We start from the raw sequence: 22,144 nt of genomic DNA on the forward strand, positions 1-22,144 counted from the left end.
CATAGTTTTCAGGTTCACTGAGGTGAATGAATGACACTTCCAATGCCATTTAATCTAAGTTTGACTGTTATTGACATGGTAGTAAAAATACTAGTAAAATATAAAACACGGCCGCATTAGTGTTGAATTACATAGTTCTCAAGGTAGCTAATCTTGTTAGTGGCAGTTCCAATGACGCATACATTCGGACAAGAAAGGGCAATAAGCTTGTATAAGCTTAAAAATGAATTATCTCAACGCAAAGGAACGAACATAAAATTCTTTTTAACATAGAGAGTAAACAAACAGGGATGTCAACTGGTTAGATTGCGCACACATCTTTCGCATAGACAGAACATATTAGTAGATGCATTATACAATACAGCGTACAAGCCGATTGGTTCATTTAAATTTTTCAACATGTGAGAAGGCAATGATTGCCCACTGCGCCTTTTGTATTTTAAATGAGTTGAACTAGAAACAATATGCTGGCAATTTTTTGGGCGTGTTTCTTAAGGGTTAATTATTATTTTTCTGGAAATCAGGGACTAACTGGGACATGAGCAACCCACTACGGAAGCGTACCTTTGAAGTCAAGGCCAGAACATTTGGACGATTGATCAACTTAATATTAATACTACTACCGCCAACCGAGGCAATGGTGAACTCACTGGGTAAAGCTAATCAAAAAGATGAATGTTTTTGTCGTGGGTGTAAAATATGCAAAAAAAAAAAAAAAAAACCTCTTACATTAAAGTTATACAGTAGTTCTGCAAATACGTAACAAGTTAATGCGATTTTTACATTGTGCCCCACTTTGCCAAAAGATATGTTTTGTACAGGGCTATTTTCACCATTCTTCGTGAGTCTATTTAAGTGGCCCGGACGTTTGACAAGTGAAATTTAGAAATATTTTCCAGGTAGATTGTTGTAGGAAACGTATCTGTCGTTATCTGCAAATATTATTGTAGTGGTAACACAAGCTGTATTGAATAAAAATGATCTTATTCAAAGAGGGGCAAAATATTATTCGAATGGGGCAATGCTGAAAAGTAATAATGTATCCATACTTAGCTAACTTACTTGCCACATTTTTTGCCTGACAATGACCCATCACAAAGAAATGTACAGAGACAATTGTATTTATTGATTTTTTTTAAATGATGAACATGAAAAACGTACTGCAATTAAAGTTAGACACTGTTTATATGTTAAATTCCTAGGAAAGAAATCAGTAAATCATTTTGTTGGCCAAGAAATTCTTTTTATGATGTCAGATTTGTTCGCAAAAATATGCATGGCACTATGTTTTACTAGCCACAACAACAGAATGTGCATGTTGTTTCCGCTGGTGATGTGGTTCTGCTGTTGCCACAGCCTGTGCTAGACAGAATGGGTAGTATTCTGTGTTTTTCAGTTTTATTTGAGGGTCTGAATGTACAGTAAATAGATGTTCATGCAGTAAATTGATTAGTTCACGTAGTAAATAGATATGCACACAGTAAGTAGATTGTTGTGATAGGTAGCCCAATTTTTTGTGGCAAATCTGATTATTCCGTTAAGCATTAATACCTTTTAAAAGCACTAGTAATATGCTGCTTCTTTTACTTAGCACGAGTAATATGTACAAACGGCATATACTTTTTAAATATAGTACAGGTATTGTACACAACGGATCGGCAGCAAAGTTCATTAATATGTGTACTGCATTCATAGAAGCAGATTAGATGTATTTAATTTAATTTTTTTTCAGTGTTCATTTTCAATTAGTTTGAATGCATAATTTTAGTCAGGTTTTATTTTTTGGAGAATAGTCATGCTTTTTGGTATATTAAGATCTCATTCTGAAAGAATAATGGTTCAGATACACTAATTTGTTCCCAGTTCGTCTACTAGTAGTTCTATTTTGCACAACTTGCATTTTCCATGTGACAAAATCTGCCAGAAACATATAATGTTACATATCTACAGAATTAGTTGAAAGAGCACCTTCTACCTTATCTGCATTGCCCCTCTGACAGACAGCTACGTCAAGATAATGAGAATTCAACAGATTGTATCGGCATTGCCCCGAAGTCGGGGCAATGCTGATGCAGCACCAATTATTGTTATTTCTGTAATAAGTTAAAACTAATTAATCCCACTTTTGTATTAATGTGAAGATCTAGGAACGATGTACGTTAAATAATTGTCTTTGCAATTATAGCTGTAATTATATTGAAATTACTGATACCTTTTTACCAAAATTGTGTACCAACATTGCCCCCGTGTGATGGTGCTACTACTTGATGGTATTATAATTGTCCAGGAAATACCCGAGATATGATGGAATATTAGCTTTTCAATATAGTAACTGGAAATATCTAGAATTCCTCAAAAAAATACTTCCATTGATGTGTAAGTATTGATTGATGTGTAAATATTGTTTATTTTTACATTGATATGAAAAATAATGGACCCAATATCTCATGAACGGCATCATTTAAAATACATTTAAATGGATGTGGTTTACTGGATTATCTTCTCTACTAATTTCATCTCTAGGTATTATATCTTCTGAGTTGAAATGTTTACACGTAGAGTAACGCACTTTTTATTGATCATCGTCTTTGAAACTAAGAACCTTTTCCGTTTCATCCTCGCCCAAATTATTTTGTAGACAGAGATGTTCAAAACAATGAAAATTATAATAATTAATCACCTTTTCCTTTTACAAAGTCGCTTTCTAATCATGCCACTGAAAAACAAGGGTTAGATTTGTAGTCAGCTTATCTGCATGTAAAAAAACAGAATTGTTTCAACCTCTTTACATTTTCAGTAAACAGGGAGCTCTAAAACTGTGTTATCGGAACTATCTTTGTTCCCTCGAAAACGTGACTTTCTAGACGCACTACAAGAAAATAACGTTCATACTTATAATCAGAGCACCCGAAAATGTAAGATAAATTTGTTTCTAGTTGCAGGAAGATTATTTTATCGACGTTTATCCTAGTTTTACCTTCCCCTGTCTAAAAAAATGGCTTACTACTGACGGCAATAAAAAAGATCAGATTCGTGATCAGCATCATCAAAATTATGATATTGTCTGGTGCCATTCAATCCAATTTTTTGTGGACAGGGATCTGTAAAACAGTAGAAATTACGGTAATTTATCACTTTGCCTCTTCAAAAAATGTTTTCTTCCAAGCCAGTGAAAAACATTGGTCATATTCGTAATCACTACCACAGAATCTATAAGATCAGCTTATTTTCATTCTCCGTCCGTAATAAATAGACAGCAAACTTTGACTCTTTTCCAGTTAGCATGATTTTCAATCCTGCTTTACTGTTTATAGCTTGAACCCAAACTGCCCAGCGTAACACTCCTAGAAGGCAAGAGACTGCCACGTGACCATCTGAAGCTGTGCGTGATTAGCATACCGCTATTACCTGTCGCATAATTTAGCATTCTATATGGGAATTAGTTCCAAGAATGCAGCTACTACTCACTTTCAGAGTCTGAGATGTACTGGCCTGAGCTAAAAGGTTCCTGTACAACCACCTACGAATTAATCCTCGTCAAACGATTAGAAGTCAGTCCCTCGGCCCATTCCAACACTTATTTATAGCCCTAAAGCAGAGGCAAGCAACCATTGAGATTGTGTTTCAAAATTTACTAAATCTCTGTTTCAAAATTTTCTCACGTACCAAACAATTATTTTGCAGTCTAAGATAAAATCCAGAGTTATTTGGCACTCTGGCGTTTACATATGTTATAGAAAACTGAAATTATCTAATCAAACTAGAGATTATTAAAAAAAACTCTATCCGTGATAGTGATTCTCTTTTTTATTTCGATATTATAGAACCAATTTGAATTTATTATGTATCAGAAGCTACTAAGTAGATATCATAGTAACACTACTCATCCAGAATAAAATACAAATATATGCTAGTAATTTCAAATTATTTGTGTGTTTGCTTTGCAGTGGAGGACTTACGTTTGATGAAACTCATAATTTTAAATTTTCGTTGAAATTACACTAACTGTATACGATAAAAAAAAAAACATTTTACTTTCCATTTGATTTTGTTTTTCCGGATTTTCAAGGGATGAAGCAACTATCAATTAACTATTTTTTTTACCTGTTTTAATACTACGTATGTATCTGTATGTTTCCGATTTTCAGTAGGTCTGCCAAAAATTGTTTTTAGTTTTATGTTTTTTTTTTTCCTTTTACTGACGACCATCTACGATGACTAGCTATGGTGAATTTCTCACCCCTAAAAAGAATAACCGGGTCACGAAACTCTACTTTCCCTCTTCTGAGCTAAAATTTTAGACCGAGATGTCCGCTAAAAGTTGTAAATAATTTTAGGAAGAACTTGTTTCGCGTGCCGGAAACAAGTCATCGGCATGTAATGTTTGGCTGCACGTCGAGGGTTTTACCATTGCCCTAGTGCAATGAGAAGCCTCAAATTTGCGAAGTTCACTTGGGGAATTACTCCTCTCAAATGGGTCGCGTTTGAGGAACTCAGGTATGGGGTTGGGTTGGGTAGGGTCAGATCAACTATAGTATAGTTTCCGGTCGGGTCAGAGTATCTCGGGTCACTTGTCGAGTTGAGTCAGAATACCTCGGATCATGGGTTGGGTCGGGTCGGGTGGAGATCGACCCGCCTCGTTGAGAGCAATAACCCTAACACTCTTTGAAGAAAAATTAAAACATTATACACAATAAACTATCGAAAGCAAAGTCAGAAACTATTACAACAACAGAAGTAAAACTACAAGAGATTACAAAAAAAATATGTTTCGTTGGGTCAGAAAAGACTGCCAATGCTGGGCAGCTAGTGTTATGATCGCCTTACAGGCTTCTCCTTGAATGTGTGATTACTAGTGAGTGGGTGTAAACAACACAGTTGATTTGTCTTAGCACACGCGTAGAAATATTTTATCACTGAGGCAGTTATTGAACATATTGAAACAAGAGATAACGATATTTAAAAAAAACGAAACCAGCATAAATGAGCATAAATCGAGGAGGTGCACTTTGGTTCAGTGATTCAGAAATGAAAGAACGGAATCAGTATGATTTGTTCATTAGATTACAAAACTACTATTCAATGATGGACATGGCTCCAAAAATATGTGTTCGAAAAAAAGGAGTAACAGTGCGCCAAGGAAGAAAAGAGGAGATATGGTTGGCGGAAAGCATCTCCCATCGCCTATAATTTAAGTACCAGTCCGATATTCACTTGGTAAGTCTCAAAGAAGTCATTCTAGATACCATGCCACTGGATTCAATCCCATATGACTTCCCAAATGCAAACCTCCAATATTGTACTCAAAGCACGTCTGAAATGTGATTTATTATTATTATTATTATTATTATTATTATTATTATTATTATTATTATTATTATTATTATTATTATTATTATTATTATTATTATTATTATAGATTTAAGAAATAAATATTGAATAGTACAACCTCAATAAGATTCAAACAAGAATAGTTGGGTATACCAGCGATTACCAATCTTTTTAGATTTTGGATCTCTCTCGTTTAACCCTGCATAGAATTATTTTATACCGAAAACCTCTCTTGGTTTTGACAACATACGCGCTTAACTTGTGTGAGCTCTTGAGATTTTACTATTCAATAGTAATAATAATAATAATAAGTTCTAGTACATAGAAGTTGTAATTTCCTAGTCATTGGCGTATTTAAGAACTTCCTGACTTAGCCCACCTCTCCCATCAAAATATTATTTCAATTTCAATTTTTGCTTTTGCAAATGTTTTTGGGGAATACAGTCAAACATAAGTATCTGAGTAAGGGCACAAATTATATGGTAAGATGGGCTTCATGCACCGCCGCCTTTATTCTCAAAGCCTTCTTCCCCATGATAAGTAATTGCAAGGATCATAATGACTTGATGGAAAACTGACAATAAGCGCTAGACATAGCAGCTATGAAAACCATCTTCTACTAAAATTCGTACACGATGGCGTGGATAAAAGTTATCTGATCCCTATCAACATCTGTAGTTGACAAATGCATTACACCAAAGTATGCAATAAGGTTTTCCTTCGCAAGGCGTGATCGAAGTAAATTTGATCAACATAGGTCAAATACCAAGGCGAGAAAAGCGAAATGAAACTTCCGTGAACACAATTTCAAGTGGCGCCTGCGAGGTTCACGATTTCGAACTGGAGTCTCCTTCATTAAACAAGTTTTCATAATGTGGTTTCGTTAGCCTCTTTCAATTTTGGATATTGTTGCGTAGTAAGCACATATATAATCTTTGACTCCAGAGATTCTCAGTACTAGCTGTTTTGCACCCTGATGTATTTAGAACTAAATATTAATCTGAAATTATTCTATACAAAACAACCAACACGGAAAATTAATGGACACATCGGATGGGCACGCAAATTTGTTGGCTGTATAGCAGGTTACCATTTATAGTTGCAATTACTAAAATCCCAGTTTCCAAAAAATGTAACAACTTTATAATAACCAAAAACAAATGCATGAACACGTGACATTCAATAGTTTAAATACCATTCGACTTCACTTAAGTCAATCATTCAAATATCAATTGGAGGTAACAAGCAACTTTGACTTTTTTGTCAAGTTTGTTTGACAGGTAATGAAAATTATAAAATCACCAGACCAATGAACAATAGAGTAATACGTGCGTATATTACACTCAATAATAAAGCTACTTGTGTTCTAGCTTGCTCATTATGAGTTTTGCTGCATTTAATTTTTGAAGTTGAAGAAAAAAATATTTCCAATAAGTTAGGAAACAGAAAACGCAGCTTTAATTAGCCGTGCAATCGAAAGACAAGGCTTATCTAATTCTTATTATCTTTCTTTCTTTGCAAAGACCAGATAATATGAAACAAGAAACAGAATTATAGTTAAATTCAAGTGATACTAAAAACTACTATACAAATCCATACGAGTCATTCATATTCCATGATATTTTCACCCTCTTATTTTCTCGACTGAAAATTCGTTAAAAGGAAACTAATTTAGTGGTTAGTTTTGCCAAAATTCTCCTTTAAACCATACATCAAGTCAATTCCAATCCATATGCACATGTTAACACAATTCCATTTCACTCGACCATATTATCCTGTCGTGGCAAATTTCGTACGAACTACACCCAAGGTAGTTACCTAGTACATTATGCCATACGCTTGCTGCACACTCCAGAGGAGCGAAAAGGCACAACTAGCACCATGCAACAGGAAGTGTTAAAACTTCCAGCGATACGTAACTCAAGGCCAACTGGTACAGCGTTTAAAGCTACTTCTCTTATTGTCATTGACTACGGAGATTTTATTAACAGTAAATTTTAAGCAAAAATGTTATTATTCGACTGAACGCAACACAAAATCCCCCTCCCCGCGGAGGACCACAAATTTTTCTCTTCCCAAAAAACAATAACTAAACAATAAGAGAATAATAAAATTATTGTACACTACGAATTATTTTCCAATTATATGGTTAATCCTCTTACAAATATTTTTTCCGAAAAATGAAATCCATTACAAACATCAGTGCGAGGTACACAGACGATGATGATGATGACTAGCTCTACTAAATCTCCTAGTCCCAGACTCACGTGAAGGTTTTCCTGCAGGGAAAACAAAATTAAACAAACACAACAAGAATTCAAACATTATTACAACATTATTATATTATTACAATATTATTACAACATTATTATAACAACATTATTAATAACAATATTATATACAAATATTATATACAAAACAATTAATTTAGCTACAAATTTTATTCTAGTTAAGAGTTTTTCAAAATATATTCATAACACGAACTATTAGGCAGTCGGCGAGCTACGTCAATATGCCATACAAAATTAGGATGCTTAACTGTACTTGTATAATAATTACCCATACGTTTGGTAGTTTTATCCTTGCATTTCTGACATACATCACAAATTTTTATGAAATCCTTAATATCTGAATACATTGATGGCCATGTAAAGCGTGAGGACTTTATGGCCTTTTTAATTCCCATGTGACCTTCCGTACGAAAGAATTATGGGCGTACTCAAGAATTGAATTTACTAATGAAGTAGGTACAGCAGCTCTGAAACCTTGTCCAGATTTACCTCTCGTTTGCTTTTATAAGATATTATTATGCAATTTATAACCTCTTACCTCTGGTTTATTCTCTAGTTTGGTAATAATTTCCTTCACTTGATGGTCTTTCTTTTGATGGTCTTTTAAAGGAATACTGATATCAGGATACTTCCAAAAATTTACAAAAGACACATTTACACTTTTACCCTGATCTTTGACAAGTTCTACAGTATCTTCATCTTTTGTGTAAAATTCTAAATGACTTCCAACACGGCGAAAATCACCTACTCAATTTGCCTTCGTCCGGATATGGACTATTCTAGATCCAAAACGACATAGTTTTTTTTCTAAAAGTGTTTCATATCGCCGTTGACGTTTATGATTAGTTAAAAGCCAAGACAAACTTTTACTATCACTATACACCACAAATGGATTAAATAAATAATACTCTAACCGTTCTAAGCAAAGAGTTCCAATTCATAAACTCAACAAACTGATTCCCATGTGAGGGAACTTCCAACTAGAGATTGTACCATCTCCTGAGTTTCCCCTTTAGTACGAGAAAGGCAAGCGATAAGCACCAAATCCAAAGGGAAATCCCGTCAACTGAGAAAACAGTCTAATTCTGTCAAAAATCTGAAGGTTAACTCCGTATTGAGACCATCTATCACGGGTAGATAATTAATTTCTTCCATTAGAACTTCATACTTACCGTCGGAGGCATCCTTCGAAAAATTAAATCTGAATTTATGGGTTAGTGGAGGTACATTTAATGACTTTCCACGGCTCGTATATTTGCAACTCTCTTCCCCGAATTTGGAGAAGCACACTCATTATTCGGCCTACTACTAGCTTCATTGCCAATTCTCATAATGATATCCCAGAAAGTCATCGCTACTCGAGCTAGATTTTTCATTATCATATTTAAAACCTAGTCCCCCTTTAACTAAACTAAGCCACTATACAAAATTTCACAAAAATATATAACGGGGGAAGAGGAATTGCACAAGTACATAAATACACAATTACTATTATGGGGAATTTTATATTAACTGTCATCTGTCATGAACTACAATCTATTTTCCTCCATCATCCTCATTCCATTACCATAACTGACCATTTTTTAACTAGCAACCTCCCATAAATGTTGCAATAGGTACATCAACTTTTGAGGTTTTCCTCCTAATTATTTCCTTATTGTAATATTGTACCATATTGCAAGAAACAGCAAATAATGTGCTAGGTAACTTTATTAATTATATGTGTTGCATAATAAACACATCTATAATCTATGCCTCCAGAAATTCTCAGTACTAGCTGTTTTGCGTCCTGTTGTATTTAGAATTAAATATTAATCCCAAATTACTCTATACAAAACAACCAGCACGGAAAATTAATGGACACACATCGGATGAGCGCGCAAATTTGTTGGTTGTATAGCAGGTTACCATCTATGGTTGCAATTACTAAAATCCGATTTCCCAAAGAGTATAACAACTTTATTATAACCAAAAATGCATGAACACGTAACATTCAATAGTTTAAATACCATTCGACTTCACTTAAGTCAATCATTCAAATATCAATTGGAGGTAACAAATAACTTTAACTTTTTTTTTTCAAGTTTGTTTGATAGGTAAAAAAAGTATAAAATCACCAGACCAAAGAACAATAGAATAATTCGTGCATATATTTCATTCAATAATAAAGCTACTTGTGTTCTTGCTTGCTCATTATGAGTTTTGCTGCCTTTATTTTTTGAATTTAAAGAAAAAAATATATGTCCAATAAGTTAGGGAACAGATGGAATGAAAATGACGATTTTTTCTGGTAATTTTGGAGAATAAAACTTTTATTCTAATAATATATAAATTTCACAGTTTTCGCACTTCGAAATCAATACACTCTAAGTCTTCTAGTGGTTGGCAGAATACTCAGGAATATAATGGGTGTAAAAATAGTAATCGTATATACGCATTGGTGAAATGACAGCTCTCTACGAGAAAGTTAAAAAGTGCCAACTTGACGGAAATTCATGGCATTTATGTTTTCACATTATAATATAATTTAGAATTTCCGACCGTCATAACAGAGATTCTGAAAGAGGAAGAGAAGTGAAATTCTGCACGAAGAAAATTGATAAAGGAATACATCTGCTCTCTTATTGACGAACATCAACGGATGAACAGTGAAGCCAACCCAAGGGGAAGTAATGTTTTTGTAAATTGAATGACCTGAATTGGATATCGTCGTTGAAAGGAGCAATGAAAATAAGGACAGAAGAGACGGTAAACGTAGCTCAGTGTTGCAAACATTTCTACAAGTAACGGGAAACATGCGCTAATGCAAACACTGTTAGCACACATGGGAAGTGAAGTACTAAGTTTTTGTACACCTTAAATTAAGTTGTAACAAGAACTGTTTATATTTACTCTAAGTCTAGAAGGGAAAGCGGAACATTGTTACCATTGTCTAATGGAACATTGTTACCATTAACAGTAGACAAAAGTTGAGCTCAGAAAAGATACTACTAGTCCTGTATGGTTTAAGACGTATAATGCAAGGCAATCGAGCACGAGGAATAGTACCGTTGTTATGTGAGATCTATAAGTAACGTACTGACCGAGAAATTCTTTATCCCGCTAAAGACGAGACGTAAGGTTTGTAGAAGTTAGGAACGCAGCACAGTAGGTCGCAATCCTAACAACCCGGTTAAAATATGAAAACATCATGCAGTTTGCATGGGTTTATGTGCACCTGGGTTTTATGAGATCACTTGCCACGATAATGATGTAAAGAGTAGCGATAACGATAATGACAATAATGTAGAGTAGCTCTGCAGGGTTGCCATCTCTTACGAGTCTTAGCTTTAACAAGATAACGAATATCTCGGTCACAACGTGACTTACGTATCTCACATAACCACGGTACAATTCGTCATGCTATACGCCTTCGCATTATAAGTGTAATACCATACAGCGCCTTTTCTGAGTTGTTGTACCGTTTCCAAACCCTCTTTTCTATTTGTATTAACACTGGTCAGCAGATTCTTCTAGACTTAAAGTCAGTAAAAGTTCTTAATACTATTTAATTTAACATACACAATACGTTAGTAAATCATTCCCTAAGTGTGGCAAAATTATTTGCATTAACACAAGTTTCATGTTATTTCTGAAAACGTTGAAAGATTGGTTTGCGTTTGTCATCTCTTTTCTCTTTATTTTCATTGTTTCTTCCAATATTGAAATTGAACTTAGGTCATATGATTTACAGAAATAAAAGTCTTTCTTGGGTTGGCAACACTGATGATCCCGTGATGCTCGTCAACATGCAGGAAGATGTCGTTCTGTCTCTATTTGCTTCGTGCAAAATTTCGTTTCTCTGCCTCTTTCAGTTTCTCGGTTATCACGGTTCAAAATTCTAAATTATATTATAATGTGAAAACATAAATCTCATGATTTTGTCGTCAAGTCTGCAGGGGTTAACGTGATCGTAAAGAGATGTTATTCCACTAATGCGTGTTTATAGTCACATACAATACATGTGTGTGTGCGGGGGTTCGTATCGCAACACTAAATTACAATAAATAAGGAATATATATACGGGAGTTAGAATAACTATTACAGAAGTTCGAAATGTGAAATTCAAGGGAAGTAAGAAATATAGATTAGACATAGAGTGTAACAAACGAATATGCTTTAAAATAGATAAGAGAGAAGACGATTTTAGCATAGGAAGGGTAATTGGATTATGCACATCTGCGAAAAAAGAAATCTTCATACTGTGAAGGAAAGTAAGATGACAGGGAAGCTAGGAATATGAAGATGAACAAAATTGGACGGTAATTTGGGAAATATTGGGAGTTTAAGGGGGAAACTGAAAATCAAGAGCATAATAGAAACTCTTCCAGATCCAAATTTGTACTAAAGTAAAATAAAACTCATTAATTCAAGGATTTGCAGAAAGATAGAATGCCTAATAATAATAATAATAATAATAATAATAATAATAATAATAATAATAATAATAATAATAATAATAATGATAATAATATAAAATAATATAATTTACAAGATGCAAATAACTTTGGTATTAGTCTATAAGGTTCTATTTATTTTATTTCTTAAGTGTTAATTTGTTAATTGTAAATAATTCGGAATTTTAAAATATTTGTATCTATGCCCTGTGAGTATGAAGGATGTTTGTCTTTAAATTATTGTTTTGTAACTTATTTTACATAAATACTTTTACGAAAAAATAAACATATCGGTAATAATTATTGAACATGTTTAATATTTAGAGAATTGACATAAGCATATTATTAACAATAAATTAGCCACTAATAAATCGATTTTTTTCCTGTGTTTTCCAGTTGTTTGCGAACGTAAGTTTTAATATTAATTTTCTCAGTAAAAAGTAACTATAAAATAGTGCATGTTTTAAAACTCTTCGTGCCCTATTTCACTATTTTGAACGTTTTACTTTTATCATAGACGAGAATAAATATAAGATTATTTTGTATGATTTGCAAAAGAGACTGAACTAAATATAATGACAATTTAGAAGTAATGAAGATATTAAGAAATTTTTACTGTATATAAGATTCCGCTGTTGTTTTCCAATATTCATACATACAATACTTCTAGAAAATAGCCTAAGGTTTTAGGTACACCAAAATAATATTTCAATTATTCGCCGTTTATGCACAAACCCAAAAGATGATGAAATTATATTAATCTTTGTTTGGTAACGGTATTAAGATTAATGTGTAGATGAATAATTGAATATATTATAGAAAAAGCAATACCTCTCATTAAACTATATGTGTGATCTGACTGATAGTATTTTAAGTGTGTACCTATACATAATGCACACTTAAACATTTGTATATTATAGTACATAATATATGTAGTATAATATAAAACGTATTTTACAAATATACTTCAAGAACTCATTCCCAGGGCTCCATATTTGTAGTTTCCATTTGTTGTGGTCTCCAGGTGTTTCCGGCTTCAACATATGGTCATCACATTTTATTTTTGCGCTCAGTATAATCAGAAGACCGTAAACAGAATAGTGGGCTACATTTAATACATATGAGATTCGAAATGTTTGGCATAAAATAGATTTACCGTTTAAAACGGGTGTTTAGAATTGTGCATTCCTCTATCTTTGAGCTAGGGTAACTTGAAAGAAAATAATTCGAAAACAACGAGATTGTAAAACATGGCCTGTGTCACAAAACTTTGGCATAGATTTTTGTTAAAATTTCTAAAGTACGTTCTTTATATTGTGTACGTAACGTCTTAATGGTTTCTGTTTGGAACTGTAATAGCTGTCGGAGAAATTTCAAAGATCATCTATTGTAAAAGTTAGAGTTGGAAAATCACCTTAGCAGTGCACACAGAGCAAAAAATAATGTCTTGATCCCCGTGTAACCGTATGTAGTTTTTGTTGAATGAAAATGTTGTCAGAACTGCTTTGTCATTACATTATTTGACCATTTAGCTTTAGTTCTTGATTTATGTAATGTTATTTCCCCTAATGTTTTCATATTATGGTGTAATGTTTGATCTCTTAATGTGCGACATTTTGTGCTTGTAATTAATTATTAATATTTTTCAATTAATTCGTAATACAGTATTCGTTAATAAAAGTAACAGAAACAACAGTTTTCGTTTATTCTTAAATAGCTCGACGAGAGGAACACAATGCCAATTTATGTTTTGTAAACCGAATTTTAGAACTCGAAATAATGAAAAGGGGTATCAAACGAAAGTTATAATACAAGAAATTCGAATTGAGTTTGCTTTACTGTCATCGATATCACATAAACAAATAAACATTTAATTGCGTTGAAGGTGTTATTACCTTGAACAAAGAGATTCCTGCAATGCAATCAGTTTGACATTTTTAATTTTTCTTATTTATTTATTTACTTGATGATTATTTTGTTAGTTGGGATAGCGTTTTAGCAGTAGTAGGAAAAATAAAGACAAAACTTCCAGCTGAGGTAACTAATTAAAGATTTGGTTGCTTTTTTCGTGTTACAGAACACTACTAAAATATTTCTAGCCTCAGAACAAAGTAAACGTAAACAAAGCGAAATGTATTAGTCCGCGGGTCACACGTGCTTCGCCAGCGAGAGACGTGATCGTTTTCTTACTTACTGTGGTCGCATAATTTTCAAAGTCTAACGCTACAGTTGGTTGGGTAAATAATTAACGCTCTGGCACTGAGTACTGCTATATAAATGCTTACATAAACGAGATTGCCTCTGTTCCTATTGTCCTTGTTTGTGTTTTATAACACGAGACAGAAATGATTTATTATCACATATCTTCATCATGAAACTCTCAAAGAAACAGTATTTTGTATTTTTATAAATAAATAGGTGTGGGCTAAATTCTAGATCGATTATTAACTCTACGTGCAAAAAATATTGCAATACATATAAGTTTGTTCGTGCCTTTTGGATATATAAATGCCATTTATTTGTGAAAGATTCGATCAAATGGTATGATAAATTTCTTGATATTAAAAGAGAGAATAAATGAGTTCAACGCCAATAATAAAAATCCATATTGTAGTGACTTTATAGGTAGATGCTAAATAACGGTCCGGGCTAGTCTTTTCCCCTTCACTCTTTTATTATAAAAGTTCTTAAATACAAAAGTATTTGATTACAAAGAGTAAAAACAGTGTCTATCTTGTTATTGACCAGATGAGAGGAAATAGGTGTTTTGCACGGCACCCCTTCTCTCAAAGCAGTCTACAGGTCACCTATTAGTTCTGATGAGTCTTGAAGGATAGCTCCCTCAGCACAATGCTTCGTGAGGATTGGTTGCAGTAAGGATCCTTAGTCCAATATGACGTCAAGTAAGGATAGGTGTACCCATAGTTCAATGCGACCTCAGAGCAGCGGTTGGTTAGTAGATCAGTTCGTCGACAGACGCAGGGTCCCTCAGTCGTAGAGCTTTTATCTGTACTCTTCGGGTACTTCGTAAGGTCCGTCTTCTTTAGGCGTTCCTCGGTGTCTTTCGTGTCGGCATCTTGTCTCCTACCCTGTCTACAATGAATAGCACGTATTGTGTTGACATGTGATTTTGTCGTGATGTGGGGATTCTTACACCCCCAAACTGGAAAAAATAATCTGGATTCATATTTATTATTAATGAACGTTATGTGCACCATAACCGTGATATACTTGGAGACACTGCATATACACTAAAAAATACAATAAACATTATAATAAACTGAACAATCACTATGGGAAAACTTGTTATGATATATACATGTACTGGTAATAACAGTCTAGTTCAGTCCCATCTTATCACGATCATAGCCCTCATTTCCCTCAAAGCACGCAGAAATGTCATCACTGTAACTAACGAATTTATACTAGTTCAGCGATTGTAGGTTTCTATGTCACATTCGGAGTTTATAGTCTATATGGGTTAAGTGTCACTTCGATAGTAGTAGGCGTTAAGTTTTTTTTTTCTTTCTTTTTTTTTGTAACGGAACTTATGAAATATGAGGCACAAATTAATTATTATTAGAACGAATGAAAGGAGAATAATCGGTTTTAGAATTTGAAAACTTATCTTTTAAAAAATAAAATAGAGAATGAGAATTTCTGGTTATTCTGTATAATGGGATTAAGGGCCTGATTTTATGGTCATCCTGTACAAGGGGAAAAATGACGTATTAACCATTCAGACACTTTGTATTGAGAAAGCGATAAAGCGATGCGAGAAACAAGAAAGCATTGTATTTCGACCTTGCAAGGCGAAAAAAGAAAAAATCATCTTGCATTTTGCTAGAAGAACGGAACAACTAATGTAACGTAGTTGAATAACAGAATGATATACAGCTTATAATTGAAATAAAGAAGTGCAATTTTGTCAATCCATCTTTTCGTTTGTTATTTTTTTTATTTCTTTTGGTGTTAGTCTCACATCTGTTCGCGGTAAGTACTTGTTCTATAAGAATTTTGTTATATTCTTGTTCTTATATTTGTGACTCTTTCTTGTTAATTTTGTCTTCCCTCAGTTTGTTCCGCGTAGAATAGCTTCAAATGATCCACCGTAATGTCTTGAATTCTGTGCTTGAATTTAGATGGTAATTCGACTCGATATAAATTTGAATTAAGCTTCTACAATATTCGTGCCGGGCATTCATATTGAATGTTAAAATTGTCAGTTAAACAAATCTTTCTTGTGGGATAATATATCAAAACAATGTCTTCTGGATTATAAGTTGTCTGTCTATAGCGCTTATGGTAAAACTGCTTTTGTCTGTTATACGCCTGTTCCAGATTACCTCGTACTTTCTTCCTGATGGCCGCTAATTTATCTCTATCAATTTGTATATGTTGTCTTGATGGGAGTGTACATTCCGTCAGGATCCTAGATTCGTAAGCAAATAATGAAAAGCTTCCTGAATATTTGGTCCCTCGTTGTACGTAAGTGTTGATGCCAAAAGCAACGTGCAATAACCATCCCTCCCAATCCGTAAAGTATTCTTGTACGAAAAATTTGAATTAATTCTATATTAATTTAATGGTCTGTTCTATTAAACCTATGGAAGCATGATTATATGCGAGGTGAGCACTTATAGGTGAAATCGTTCTTCTGCGCTAAATGTCGTATATGAGTCGCTCCACGTACTGGATGTTGGTCCCAATACAGCGTTGTAAATGCTCCGAATTTAAGAATGATATATTCCAAAAATGTCTCTATATCTTCCGCTTTTATGGCATCTACTGTTTTTGTTATCACATAACGTGTAGCTAATGCTGTGGTTACTTATATATGTTTATTTCTTTCTTCTCTACTTGCGAAGAACCCTAATTTGTCATATATCCATATTCTTCCTATTTTTGCTACGGGTGATGTAGTAGTTCGGCCAGTTTTTTTTTTTTTTTGTAGGTTCTTTAGAGATTGGCAGTCGCGTCATGTGTGTGTTTTGTGAGCAAGATAGTTTTTGAGTTGCGGCCTATAAAATTCCTTCATGGCGGTTTACTAAGATTTTAAAAGCCCAAAATGCGGATTGGTCGCTTGGCGGTAGAAGCTTGTAAACTACACTTTGGCTACAGACTTCGGTATACATAAGAGATATAGTAAGCCATAATCACGATGGTTTGGTTCTCTATATAATATGCCGTTTTGGACACAAAAAATCTTGCTGAACAACCGTGGAGATCTTGTCCGATTCCTTCCCCTCCAAAACAGAAATGATGCCTTTGTGATTGTTGTCCTTACGGTGCTCTCTTGCGATGTTTGGAAAAAGATTGTCATCTCTTGCTCTATAATATTAACTTGAATACTATTTAATATAAAAAGCATGGAAGCTTCACACATTTCTTCTGTCTCTTCTTTTTCTTCTTCGAACTTAATATATTTGATTTGATCGAGCCTACTAATTATTCCTTTCCGGATTACGGCTTTTTGGGCTATTTTTTAGACCTTCAGTCAAGCAGCTTCTGAATCGTCACTATTTATCCTAGGATCATGGTTCATACCTCATTCTCTTCAGAATAGAGCTGGCTTTCAAATGGTAGCACTTGCATGCTCATACCATATACCAGAAGCGGGGAAAATGATGTCAAAGGGAAACTTTTGGAGGGATTTTTTTCTTCCATTTTGGCCCCTTCCTGGAGCGGCCCTGTGTGAACGTAGCCATCTAAACAAAATGATAAATAGTACTTCGTAAACTGAATGTGTGTGCCAAATTTCAAGTTTCCATCTTGAACACTATGAGGCGGGAGAAATTTTATGAAGAATTCCCACAATGCCCCAAATTACCACAAAACACTATGATCTAAGGAAAAACATTTCCTGAGCCATCCCTAATTACCCTAGGGTCATGTTTCGCCCACAATTCTCTTCAAAATTGAACTGCCTTTCAGGCGGTACCATTCACGTGTCTTCATCATGAATCTAAGGCGGGAAATTCCCGATAAAAGGGATTTTTTGGTCTAAATTTCCCTTTTTTAAAACTTTTAGCCCCTCTGGACCCCTCTGTTTTAACACAGAAATCTGAAAAGAAATCTGTTAAATACTACTCGGTGGACTGAATGTTTGTGCACAATTTCAATCATCTAGGTGCAAAAATAGGCCCGACATAATATATATATATATATATACCGAAAATGCCCCATATTAACTGAGACGTCCCTAATTACTTTAAAATAATTATTCGACCGTCATTTCCTTCAGAATGGAACTACCTTTCAGATGGTATGACTCAGGTGTCTCCATCATGTATGTGAGGCGGGAAAATCCTGAAAAACGGTATTTTTTTGGGTCTAAAAATCCCTTTTTTTAACTTTTTCTCCTCTGTACCCCACTTGTTTTAATGTTTAAAAAATCTGATAAATACTGCTACTTGGGCTGAATATTTACGCACAATTTCAATCTTCTAGGTGCAAAAGTAAGCCCGCCAAAAAAAAAAATATATACCGACCATGTCCCATTTTCCCTATAGAGAAGTATATTTTTTAAAAATTCCCTGAGACATCTCTAATTACCCTAGGATACTGATTCGACCGTCATTCTCTTTAGAATGGAACTGCTTTTCAGACGGTATGGCTCACGTGTCCCTATCGTGTATGTGAGGCGGGAAAATTCTGAAAGACAGAATTTTTTTGGTAAAAATATCCCTTTTTTCAAACCTTTGCCCCTCTGGTTCCCCTTCTGTTTTAACTCACAAATCTGAGAAAAATGAGGTAAATACTACCTCGTGGATTGAATGTTTATGCAAAATTGCAATCTTCTACGTGCAAAAATAAGCCCACCAAAAAATATTGAACATGAATGAAAAATAAATTTTAGAGTTATGACGTCATCACCTCCTATGTCTGGACGCAGGAAGATCTGAAACTATACGTAATGTCTTCTACAATGCCTCTGGACTTGAAAAAAACCGGACGAAAAAGCTCAAATAGAAGAGAAATAACGCAATGTACCATGAAAAACGCGTATGGTACAAATTGTACCATAAAATCCCCAAAGGGTTATATCTACCGGATGTTTGAACATAGGTAAATACTGTATATTAACATCATATTCAGCTTAGAATAGCTTGTCTCCCGACCTTACCAGGTTGTGTGTTCATTGTCATTATATATTTTGCGTCTGCGTATAGATTGAATTTTCTATTTCGTAGAAAGTAGCGAAATTTGCGCAATGTGTATATGAGAGCGTACAACTCTTTTTCCCATATGCTAGATTGCCCCCTCTGTTTTCGCTAATCTTCGAGAACAATAAACAACTATCTCAGTGTCGGTTTCTGGATCATAGCAAAACTGTATTCCAGCTATTTGCATCCGACTGCTATCTGAATAGACGCGGATTTCTAGCGAACAGTTAAGCAAGTTATGGGGCGTTTAATGTCTTCTCTCAATTGTTCAATGAGAACATCGTGCCTCTCTGTCCATTTAAATTTACATTTAGATCTGAGTAATTGCTAGAAAGGCTTAATTAATATCGTAAAGTATTTTATGTGCGCTCTAAGGTATATACATAGGCGGGTAAAAGTTGAAAATTCTTTGTTTGTCGGGCTCTTAAAATTATATTTTCTTGGCTATCATTAGAGGTCCGTCTGTGAAGTCCTTGTCAGCTTCTCGGTGCCTTTCGTGTCGGCTTCTACGCTATTTAGAAGCAATATCACGTGTTGTTTTGACATGTGCTATTGTCGTGATGTGGGAATCCTTACAATAAAAATAAACAAATATATATATGCGTGTGTGTTAGTGCTCTCACACGTGACCCGAATTGACTGACCCGACCCGATGACACGACCCGACCCGACTGACCCGAACCGTGACCCGATCTAATTGACCTGACCCGATAACAAGACCCGAGCTGACCTGGATGACCCGACCCGACAACCGGACCCGAGCTGACCCGACAACCCGACCCGAGCTGACCCGATTGACCCGACCAGAATAACCCGACCCGAGCTGACCCGATTGACCCGACCCTACAACCCGACCCTAGCTGACCCAACTGACCCGACCCGACGACCTGACCCGAGTAACCTGATCCGACAACCCGACCCGAACTGACCCGACTGACCCGACCCGACAACCCGACCCGACCCGTTTGAGAGCACTATGGTCACGACACTGGGTGAACGCCAAAATGCACTCACATTGGGAAACTAGTTTTAAAAGAATAATTTTAGAAAATAAAGCATAAAGCATAATTTAAAATATATAACACAATTCTTGGAAAATTATCTTTAACTGAAAGTTTAACATACTGTGTTAATATTTTTAAAGCCAATATTTACAATGCAAAATCATTGAGAACATAACAATGCAACAATGAAAAGCTTATTTTCATTTCTGTAAACTTTTCGGTGTAATCCTTTGATGTGGAGAAAAGAAAAAAGTAAAAGAAGAAATGTTTCCGCCAACAATGAGTAGTATGCAAGAACTCCATACTATATTGTTACAGTGACGACGCCAGCTTTAAGTTCTTAGGGGGGCAAAGAAGGGGCAGATACATTTTCGGGGGGCGGCTATTTGCCATACCAAAAATGACATATTTATTACGTTTGACTTATTTTACATTACATTGTGTATTTCGTTGCTGTTTTTATGTTAGATCTATATGATTATAAATTAAACTTATTTCAAGTAAAATTTGTAAATAACAAATAAGTAACGTCTGCACATGAAATATTTTTCAATGAAACTTTTGAAGCCTAAACATAAATTGAATTACTTTCGCGTATGCTACAAGTAACACATTCGTCTATATGCTACGTCTCTCTCTCTCTCTCACTCTCTCTCTCTTTCTCTATATATATATATATATATATATATATATATATATATATATATATATATATAGAGAGAGAGAGAGAGAGAGAGAGAGAGAGAGAGAGCGAATTTACGAGGAGCTGCTGAAAATGTCGTAGTCCAATCCAGAAGGAGTGTAGGTACTAGGTAGAAAAAGAAAACCGTAGTTTATCTCTGTATCTCTGTAAGTACAAATATAAATTTTTTTATTAATAATGAAATTCATATTGTTTCTCAGGCCTCCGAAGTGATTATGTGTGCCCAAACAGATAATTTCACGAACATCCAGATCCTTACTGTTATAACATTTTTGTTCCACCAAGGAAAGTCACCGAAGTAAATTAATTAGGAAATCAGTGAAACACCACGGGACTCTCCTCCGTTATATATAGTGGTGAAGAAGTAAGTGGCTTAGTATAAACGTAGCAATTTCTCAACAAATTATGCTTTACATCCAGGAAGATAAAAAGCAATGACTCTTCCTGGAATCATGGATGCAATTTGTGACATTATTCTTGAAAATTGCAGCATTTCAGCCAGTGGTGGATATAGCCCGAGGCCGGAGGGCCTAGGCCACCCCAGTTTTTGCGTGACAAAAAAATTTAAGCTATTTATATTTATTATAGTCTGAGGTCTGAACCCCGCTTTCTCAGTTTTTACCTTCTCAGCAAAACTTGTGTCAGGGATTCTGGGCATTTCTTTGGAACTCGTCGGTAGCATAATCCAGAATGGCTTGGGTATGCGCAAGTTCTCGGCATAATGGGTTCCCAAAATATATGTCAGGAGAGTAAAAGGATAACGGCATTAAGAGAAGTATTCTTCCAATTTGACCGTAAAACTGATCAATTTCGCTGACGAGTAGTAACCATAGATGAAATATGGTTGTACCACTATGATCCTGAATCGGAACAACAGTCAATGGAGTAGTAGCACTCATTTCTCCATCACCCCAAGAAGTTCAAGACACAGAAGTAGTTTGAGAAACTGTTTGGAACATTCTTGTGGTATAAGTATGGAGTGGTAGACTACCTCCTCAATGGTCAGATATTTAATCCAGAATCTCTAAATTACTTACAAAACTCAAAGAAAAATTCAAAGTTCAACGCTGCGGAAAATGAAAAGAAAGGAATTCTGTTCCTTCAGGAGAATACACCTGTCCATCAAGCCCCTGCGAACATAACTGACATTGCATAATCTAGGATTTCAATGTCTAGATCATCATTCTTATTCCGCAGATTTAGCTCCGTCTAA

Source organism: Thermobia domestica, chromosome 4, assembly GCF_964235325.1.
Source record: "Thermobia domestica chromosome 4, izTheDome1.hap1.1, whole genome shotgun sequence".
NCBI lineage: Eukaryota > Metazoa > Arthropoda > Insecta > Zygentoma > Lepismatidae > Thermobia > Thermobia domestica.